Here is a 10,588-nt window from a genome sequence, read left to right as displayed (position 1 = left end):
CCATGCTCCGGAAGTATATGTCAGATTCTACGCATGTTCTAAGTTTTGAGAATCTGGAGCTTGATCGGGATTTGTCCTATGAGGAGAAGCCGGTTCAGATTCTTGACCGAAAAGATAAGGTCTTGAGGAGCAAGACCATCGCCTTGGTGAAAGTGTTGTGGAGAAAGAGCAAGGTTGAGGAGGCGACGTGGGAACTTGAGTTAGAGATGAGGGAGCGGTAGCCCGAGTTGTTCAGGTAATTTCGAGGACGAAATATTTGAAAGGAGGGGATAGTTGTAACGACCCAAATTTGCTAATCGGGCTTAGGGCTTTGATTAATGTGCCTGGAGGGCAATAAATGATTTAGTATGCTTATATGTGGATTTATGTGAATATATGATAATGATGCATGTTTAGTTGAGTTAAATGTACATGTGGGCCCCGTCGGTATATTAGGGGCATAAATGTGATAAATGCGATATATATGTGATATGTCTGTGCAGCACGATCCGAGACTGTCCAGGGGAGCGGTTAGTCGGAAAGTCACAACAGGGTTGAGATTCAGACCCGGGGTGAGTCGAGGGGTAATTTGGGTACTAAGTGTGCTATGGGATTATCTTGATATGAAAATAAATATTTGGAGATATATTTGAGGATAGAATGTCTAGGAGGGAATACTGAGGAAATTTACCATTTTTCCCTCAGGGCGTTTTGGTACCCCGAGCTTTGAGGTAACCACATAGATTAAGTTAAATAAAACAAAGTAGAGGAATAGTTGGGAACTTGGAGAAACCAACTTACACATTCTTTCACAGCTGAGATAGCTTTCTTCTTCTTCTCTCTATCACTCACTAAGACAAATCCAAAAGAAAACTTGGGGGAAACTAACTTAAAGCTAAGGGATTGCAGCTGGGGGATTTAAGGGAGCTTGATGTTTGAAGATTGGAGCATAGGGAATTGTTTCTGAAGCTTAAACCAACAATGGTGAGCCTCAATTATAGAGATTATGTTTAGACTTGCTGCTGGTTTGCTAGAGTTTGCATGGTGGTTAAGTTTGATCTGTCTTGAGTGTCTTAGCTGAGTTTTGGAGAAGATTTTAATGGGGTTTTGGTGCTGTTATTGAGCTGAAATAATTGTGTTGGTTATCTAGGATTGTTAGCCAAGTTTTGGGTGAATTGGCTTGAGGAAAGGTGTAGAAAGATGGTGAGAAAATCAGGGTTCGGTGGTGAGGGCCGCGGCCCGTGTGCGCACGCGAACGAGTGTGGCCGAGGAGGTCATGCGCGCCGCGGCCCATGTGTGTTGCAGGGGTGTGCTAGCCTCTGTTTTGAGGCTAGCCGCGGCTCTTAGTGTCAGTTTGTGCTTTAAAGGGTGTTTAGGCTTGGGAACTCAATGGCTAAGGCTCGGGATGGATTTTATCAACCAGATTGATATAATTCAAGGCCCCGGAGGTTAGGGTTATAGCTCGAAGTTATTTATTGGATTAGAACTTGATGGATGAATATTGTTAATGTGTTGTGACTAGGGTTTCAGCGCGGCTCAAGTTAGAGGACTGTGCTCAGGGCATCGGTGCTCGTAAATTCGGGACTCAGGTAAGAAAACCCTTGTTCCCATAGAGCTTGTATGCATGGCTGAGCCCAATGTGTCTGAATAGAACTGGTATGCAGGGCTGAGCCCAATTTGTTTAAACTACAGGGCATAACCCTTTGATTAAATTAGCTAGAATTCTATATTTGCTTGTTGTGCTATGAATGCTATTATGTGAATTATCAGCAGGATCCGGAAATGGTGTAGGCCGAAGATGGCAGAGGCCGGGAACGGTGAAGGGCACGCTGAGTGCATGGCCGAGAATGGCAAGGGGATGGGAGCAGCGTTGAGCACGTGGTGTACGAGTTGCTAGGGCGAGTCCTTAAAAGGATACCTGGGACATCCTCACGGCGTGGTCCGCAAACCAAGGGCTTGGTAAATTCCTAGGACAGCTAGGCCGTGTGTGTTTAGCCCATTGGTGGCCTGTTTATATGCTTGATATATGTGTTGCATATGTTATCTGTTTGTGGGTTTTCTTGCTGGGCTTCGGCTCATAGATGCTTTGTGGTGCAGGTAAGGGTAAAGAGAAGGCCAACCAACCATGAGTATAGCAGGCGTGTACATGTTTGGCCAGCCTGGCTGCCACAGCCAGAGGATTTTGGGAGATGTTTGTAAATAAACTTAGATTTTGTCGTTTAGTCGACTTGGTTCAATTTTTATGTTGTAAATATTCCTAAACTGTATTTTGGGATCCCAGGTGTCAAACTTTTATGATTTTCAATGCTATGGTGTTATTTCTAAAGTTTTCCTCTGTTTAAGGCTTAATTACACTATTTGACCTAAAACCTCGATTAGCGAGATGAAATCACGTTTTCAAACTCACTTAGTAATAGCTCTATGGAGGTAGGGCGTTACAGAATACCACCTCTGCCAACTCCAGATCATGTGTGGGATATCTCTGCTCATATTCATTTAACTGTCTCATCGGCAAACTTAACACTGGTGCGGTGATCAGTCGCCACTTCAACTTCTTGAAACTGTTCTCACATCTGTCTGTCGAAACATACTTTGTCTTCTTCTTTGTCAGTTCTGTCAACAGTGTAGCTATCCTGGAGAACCCCTCAACAAACCGCTGATAATATCCTGCCAATCCTAGAAAGCTCCTCACTTTAGGAACGTTGCTCGGTCTAGGCCAATCTCTCACTACCTCAATCTTACTTGGGTCAACCAGAATCCCCTCCTTACTAACGATATGGCCCAGAAATTTAACTTGTTGTAACCAAAACTTGCACTTGCTAAACTTAGCATATAACCTATGCTCCCTTAACTGCTGCAATACCAAATGTAGGTGCTACTCATGCTCTGTCTCTGACTGAGAGTACACCAGAATGTTGTCGATAAACATAATCACAAACTTATCCAGATAGTCCTTGAAATCCCTATTCATCATATCCATAAAAGCTGCTAGGGCATTGGTTAATCTAAAGGACATGAACATGAATTCATAATGCCCATACCTTGTTCGGAAAGCGGTCTTTGGTATGTCCTCTTCTTTAATCATTAACTGGTGGTAACCTGATCGGAGATCAATTTTGGAAAACACTGTTCTTCCCTGTAGCTGGTCAAATAAATCGTCGATCCTAGGCAGTGGATACTTGTTCTTAATGGTCAACTTGTTCAACTCCTTGTAGTCAATACACATCCTAAGAGATCCATCCTTCTTCTTGACGAACAACACTGGAGCACCCCATGGCGAGAAACTCGGTCTGATAAACCCCAAATATAGTAACTCCTGCAACTGAATCTTCAACTCCTTCAACTCTACTGGAGCCATTCTATAAGGTGTCCTAGATACTAGCTCCGCCCCTGGCGCCAATTCTATAACAAACTCAATCTCCCGCTACGGCGGCAACCCTGGCAGATCTGCTGGAAATAAATCTGGAAACTCACATACCAATCTGGTCTCCCCAGTTCAACTGACACAACCCTATAGGTATCCACAACATTCGCTAGGAATCCTATGCAACCTTCCTGCATCAGGTCTCTAGCCTTTAGTGCTGAAATTATAGGTACCCGCAGTCCAATAACTGCCCCCACAAATACAAAGGGTACCTCCCATTCTGGTTCAAAAGTCACCATCCTGCACTTGTAGTCAATCGTTGCCCCATACTTCGATAACCTATCCATCTCTAGGATCATGTCGAAGTCATCCATAGCAAGCTCAATTAGATCAACAGAGAATTCCCTACCATCTACCTCTACTAGTAAAGCTCTAATCCATCTCCTAGAGACTACCAGTTCCCCAGCTGGCAACAAAGTCTGAAAACCCCTAGCATACAAAACACTAGGTCTACACAGCTGATCTATCACTCTAGCAGACACAAACGAATGAGTACCTCCCGAATCAATCAATGCAATATAAGAAAACCCTGCGGCTAGCCTCTGCCTCAGTCTGAGTCAGAGTAAACACTGTGGTAGGAGTGAGACTGTCACCCTGCTTCGGCTCCTCTTTCTTGACTTGTGGGGTAAAAACTCCTCCAGTTGTCACCTCCGCCCTGACGGCCACTGAAAGCACCCCGTGCCCTCCTATCCGAGCTAGGAGGACCAAAAGAATCCGGGGCCTTTCTCTTCTGCTCACTAGAGCCACTACCCCGACTGGATCCAATAGAAGAAGGCCTTGTCCTCCTAGCATCGCCCCTCATAGCACTCTCTCTCCAAATCTGGTCCTCAACCCCCTCAGCTGTAAAGGCCTTGTTTACAACATGAGCATAGGTAGTAGTCTCTAGATCCAAGGTGATCTTTACATCACGAGAGATCATAATGTTCAATCCCCGCACAAATCTTTCTCTTCTTGCTGCATCCGTCGGCACTAAATCTAGTGCAAACTTCGCCAACCGGTCAAATCTCAAAGCATACTTAGTAACTATCAACTGGTTCTGAGTTAGGGTCGTCTACCTTTGATGGTCAAACTGCAACACTGTAATACTTCTCGTTGAAGATGTTTTTAAACTCTTCCCAGGTCATAACTGCCACATCCGTCCTCTGAACTACTACATCCCACCAGATGCGGGCATCCTCTCTGAACATGTAGCTAGCACAAGCTACCTTCCTGTTCATCTCAACCCTCATAAAATCCAGGATAGAGGAAATTATATTCATCCACTGCTCTACCCGCAGTGGGTCTGGTCCACCCCCAAAGGAAAAAGGATGCTACTTCCTAAACCTCTCATATAAAGGTTCCCACCTGTTCTCCACAACAGGTTGAACCGACACTTGCGCCACAACCTGCTGAACTGGCAACCTAGTGACCTGTGGAGGGGCCTGCTGCTTGAACTGTCGAAGCTCTTACTCCATTCATTGCAATCTTGCTTCCATTTTGGCAAACATCTGTTGCCAATTCTGTGGGGCAGGTGGAGGGTCCTGACCCTGGTTGTCATTGTCGGCCCTACTTCCGCGGAGCCTCAATTTTTGTCGAGGCATCTTAACAATATGCATGCAATCAACGACACCGCTCATCAGGCATGCCAACAACATCCAAAACCACCTCCCAAATCGTATCAGTCAACCATAAACAACAATCCACATAACATACAAATAGCATATAACACTCAACGGGCCTTGCCCTGGCATCATGCATATGTTAACTCATTCATCGTGCTCTATATGAAACAATCAGGAAAACAGGGCATTTAAGCACATATTCAAGCATATAAGTCAATCATTACCAACCAACCCTGAGTCGAGCTTGTCACTGATAGCGAGCGTACATGTTCAGTCAATCTCTAGAAACCATAAACCTTGGCTCGCTCTGATACCAAGTTGTAATGCCCTACTTCCTTAGAGTCGTTACTAAGTGAGTTTAAAACGTGCAATTAACTCGCTAATCGAGGTTTTAAGACAAAATTGTAGTAAAACCATAAACAGAGTCTTATGCTTTTAAAATAATTCCATTTACTGAAAATCTTAAAGCATTTAACATTTGGGATCCCAAAATACTATTTAGAAATATTTACAACTCAAAAATAAAAATCAGAGTCGGCTAAACAACAAAATCTAGGTTTAGTACAGTCATGTCCCAAAAATACCCTTGGCCGTGGCAGCCAGACAGGCCAAACATGTACACGCTGCTTTACGCTCTCCGTACTCATGGTTAGTCGTCTTTCCCTTTGCCCTTACCTGCACCACAAAGCACCCATAAGCCGAGGCCCAGTAAGAAAACCCTCACAAGCAGATAACATAAGCACATTTCACATTCAACATATATTCAAGCCATTATTAGGCTAAACACGTATGACCATGTCGTCCCAGGCGCTTTACCAAGCCCTGGGTTTGCGGTCAACACCGTGAGTATCCCAGGTATCCTTTAGGGTCTCGCCCTAGCAACTCGCACTCCGCTTGCTAAACTCTGCTCCCGGCCCCTTGCTGCTCTCGGCCTTCGCCGTTCTCATCCCTCGCCGTTCCCGGCTCTTGCCATTCATTCACATATATGCACACATAGCATAATTAAGTAGATACTTAAACACGTATAAACTCAATCAGAGGGGCTATGCCCTGCAACACAATCATATAGGGTTGTGCCCTGCAACACAAGCTCTACAGGTAAAGCAGTTTTCTTACCTGTGTCCCAAGCTTTCCAAGCACCGATGTTCTAAGCATAGTCCCCTAGACCGAGCCTCGCTGAAACCCTAGTCACAACACACCAACAATATCCATCCATCAAGTTCTAATCCATTAAATAACTTTGGGTCATAATTCTAGTGTCCATGTCCTTGAATTCTATCAATCTAGGTAATAAAATCCATCTCGAGCCTTAACTTTTGGATTCCCAAGCCTAAAACCTCTTTAAAGCCCAAAAATGCACTAAGCATCGCGGCCCCATGAGACCATGTCGTGGCCCGGCCTCAACTAGAGACCTCCAACCCCAAAACAGGGCAGGCGCACCGCGTCCCAAGCAAGGGCATGTCGCGGCCCGCCCTTCTTCCTGGAACCAAAATGCTCTAGAGGGCCGTGGCTCAACAAGAACAATGTCGTGGCCCGACCCTTCAAAACCAGAAAAATCCTCCAGTTTTACCACAAAAACCTAACCAATTTACCCCAAAATCAACCTAACAATCCCACTCAATCATCACAACATTTCTAGAGCAATCCCAGCAGCAAAACCCAAGAAAAACTCACCCAAATAATCAAGAGCAATTCCTAACTTAGCTTACATGCAACAACTTAAAATACCAGCAGCAATTCAACACAACTCAACACATTTAAAAGCTTACCTTGAGCATAAATGAATCCCTGAATCAGGTTCTTAAGCTCCAAGCTTCTAGCTCCCAAAATCCAAGCTCAAAATCCTTAATCTTTGGTTAGTTTCCACCAAAACTCATTAAGCTTCCAAGAGAGAAAAGGAAACCAAGAAATAGGGAGAGAAAGGGTCGGTTTAGAGAATTCTCAATGTTTCTTATGTTTTGTTTTATTTAACTTAGTATCTAAGGTTACCTCAAGGCTCGGGGTACCAAAAACACCCCCGATGGCAAAATGGTAAATTTCCCCAATATTCCCTCCTAAACATTCTATCTTCAAATATATCTCCAAATATTTATTTCCCTAACCCGATAACCCCATAAAACGTCTAATACCCGAAATACCCCTTGACTCGCCCCGAGTCGGGTTTTCGACCCCGTTGTGACTTTCTAGCTAATAGCTCCCTAGGACTATCTCAGATCATGCAACACAGATATATCACAAATATATCACAATTATAACATTTATGCCCTCAACGGGCTAAAATTACAAACATGCCCCTAACAACCAAATGGGGCCCACATGCATATTTAATTCACCTAACACATGCATCTCTAATCATGTATTCGTACAAATTCACATATTATAATATTAAATCACTTATTGTCCTCCAGGCACACTAATCAAGGCCCTAAGCCTAATTAACAAATTTGGGACGCTACAATAGATGACATGTTTGATCAGTTGCAGGGTAAGATGGTATTCACAAAGATAGATCTTCGATCTGGTTATCACCAGCTGAGGATCAAGGAGGGAGATATACTGAAGACTGCCTTTCATACCAGATATGGGCATTATGAGTACTTAGTTATGTCATTTGGTTTGACTAATGCCCAGCTGCTTTTATAAATCTGATGAATGGGATGTTCAATGATTATCTAGATCGGTTTCTGATTGTCTTCATCGACGTCATTTTGGTTTATTCTCAGTCAGAGTCAGAACATGAGCAGCATCTCAGGTTGGTTCTACATAGGATGAGGGATAGCAGACTTTTTGCAAAGTTTAAGAAAGGTGAGTTCTGGTTTATCAGTCCCATATCTTAGGGCTTGGCCCCAGTATGATTTATTAGTCATGAAATTTGGGAAACGAGCCCTAGTATGATTCAATAATCATGTAATTTTGGGAAACGGGCCACGGTATGACTCATTAATCATTTAATTAGGGCAGGTGGCCATGGTATGATTCATCAATAATTGTAGTCATTCATATGAATGGTATGCATGCATTCATGTACATGGGATCCCGTGTGTAGAGTTGGAAATGTGTTATTTACTGCTTATGAGCATGCTTAAGTTTTCTTGCTGAGTCTTGGCTCACAGGTGCTATGTGGTGCAGGTAAGGGGAAAGGGAAGCTAGACTATCCATGAGGTGTACACATGTGGTTAAACCCTATTTTGACACCTAAGTCAGTGGGTTGTAACTTTTGAATTTTAATTTCCATTTTTGGAACTGTAAACAACTTTGTAAGCATTTATTATGGGATCCCATGTACAACTTAACATTTTAATGAAATAACTATTCATTTTGGCCAAAAATTTGAACCCTAAACCATTAATCACATATAGTACACATTTATGGCCAAGTGACTCGTTTAGCAAGTTTTGCACTATTTAAAATACACAGTGTATCAGTCTTGGCTAACCAGGTTGTTACAGCACTGGATTTCTTAGTGTTGTTGTTGTTTGAGACAACGAGTGCCTCTTCATTCTGGTCTTGCTTTCGTGCCTCCTCCTCAATGAGAAGGTTGGTAATCAAACTTTCTAAGGAAAACTCCTTAGTCTTATGCCTGAGAACATTTTTAAAGTCCATCCAACTAGGGGTAATTTTTTAATCATAACAACAACTTGAAATTGTTCATTGTTGACCCTCGAATTAGCCAACGACACGGAGTAAAATATACGACAGGAAATAGCACGATGCTTGAAAAGATAATCTAATGGAAAGGAAAAAACACCAAGAATTATAGTGGTTCGGCCCCAGTGATTGGTAATGACCTACGTCCACTTTGTGATATTGTTATTATAGAATCCTAAAGTATTGATCAAAGAACTAGGGTTCTGGAGTTTCACTGACCTTAGGCATAATACAATCAGATGGTAACCACTCACCTTAGCTTGTTTTCTCTCAATCTTAAGCAAAAAAGCTAAAAATGAATTCCAAAAAGTCCCTTCCTCGAGCTATTTCATGCATATTTATAGGCTCAAGAAGGGTTACATATGATAACGTGTCTTATCTTATCCTTAATAACCGCGTATCAAGAATAATTATCAAGAAATATTCAAATGCAGTTAATATTAGATTATAACTTAAGAAGGAAATAAATTCGGCTTCACGACCAGCATGGTCGTGAAAAACATTAACTCTGACAAGGAGGCGCGCTTCTGGTCGATAGCCGAACAGCACCTCTACCTTTTAATTCTACCACGTGTCAATCTATGTGTGAGTAATCTTTGCCACATCATCAGTGACCTTTTTTGGGTAAACATTTTCCCCCCACGTTTATTTATTATGACCAGCAATAAGCAAACTTAGGAAACTAACCTTTCGTGTGCCCCACGAAATCTGTCAGAACCGCCCATGCCTTCTCGAAAAATGTGACCAATCATGTCTAATCAGGTCCTTTCAGTTTCCCAAGAGTGTGTCCGACGGCCATTCCACTTCCCCATACTTAGAAAAAAAAATAACTCATGATTGCCTCTTTTAACGTGCCTTGGTCTTCATAAATAATCCTCAAGTTACCATTTTTACCTTTTACCTACCTTTGCCTTCTTGAAGAATGCTGAAGAACTCGTGCCCCAGAGCCCAGAAACATTCATACATCTATACTCGGACGCCCGATAGCTCTCACCTTTGGACTTCAATCTTTACCTGAGTAAGTTTTACAAACTTTCTTGTCCTTTTAGTTGCTAATCGAAACTGCCTTATGCGTGTTTTTATTTCTGAAGCCCTTCATGTTCTTGGCCGAAAATATATGGGGATTGTTTGCATGTTGACAGATGATTAATAGGGTAGTGAAATATTATTTCGTATGAGTTAGGAGCCAGTTTGGTAGTCAAGATTGTAGATTTAGGGCGTAATTGGGTTTTTCCCGCCCCTTCGGAGTCAAAAAAGCTTTTTTCCAAAAAACTTTTTACTTCCACTTTTCAATCTATTTTTCAAACTGCTCATATAGAACATAGTGTTTCTGTTAGAATGCTATTGGTCGTATACGCGAGCAACGTTATTCCAACTTTCAACATAAGCTTTCAAGTTGTGCATCTTATCTCCCCCTTTCTCTGTTCGCAGCTTTCATGAAAGATCCGTGGGGAGGAGAAAGACCCATCGACGACGACTTATTGGCTCAGCTGCTTGAGGACGAGGAGCAACCATCATCACTAATACCTGACATTCCCTTTTCTCATGCCACCTTAAACACTCCATCTGTCCTTATTCAAAATATGGCTCGAGCAAAAAACTACAGCCCAGAAAAAGAAAACTCCCAATCCTTCAAATTAGCCTGCTTCTCGGGCAGAAATTCCCTCGACCAGCGGTCAAGTAGAGAATATTCCTGACCCCAACATCCAAACTCACGCTCAGCCCCAAAATTCCATTCAACCAGATGTTGAGTGGTATGTAGTATCTGAGAGCCAAGTGATGATCAGGATGATCGCCAACTACATCAATAAATATGGACTCACGGGGGTAACATTAGTTCGACCCAACCAAGATCAACAGGCAAACCTGTCCGGAGGCGCCTTCAGCGCCTGGTCGAGGTACCATATTGAGGCAGGGGCTACCTTACCTCTTCATT

Source organism: Humulus lupulus, chromosome 3, assembly GCF_963169125.1.
Source record: "Humulus lupulus chromosome 3, drHumLupu1.1, whole genome shotgun sequence".
In the NCBI taxonomy this organism is placed as follows: domain Eukaryota; kingdom Viridiplantae; phylum Streptophyta; class Magnoliopsida; order Rosales; family Cannabaceae; genus Humulus; species Humulus lupulus.
The sequence above is the reverse complement of the archived record's forward strand: the minus strand, read 5'-3'. Positions refer to the sequence as shown.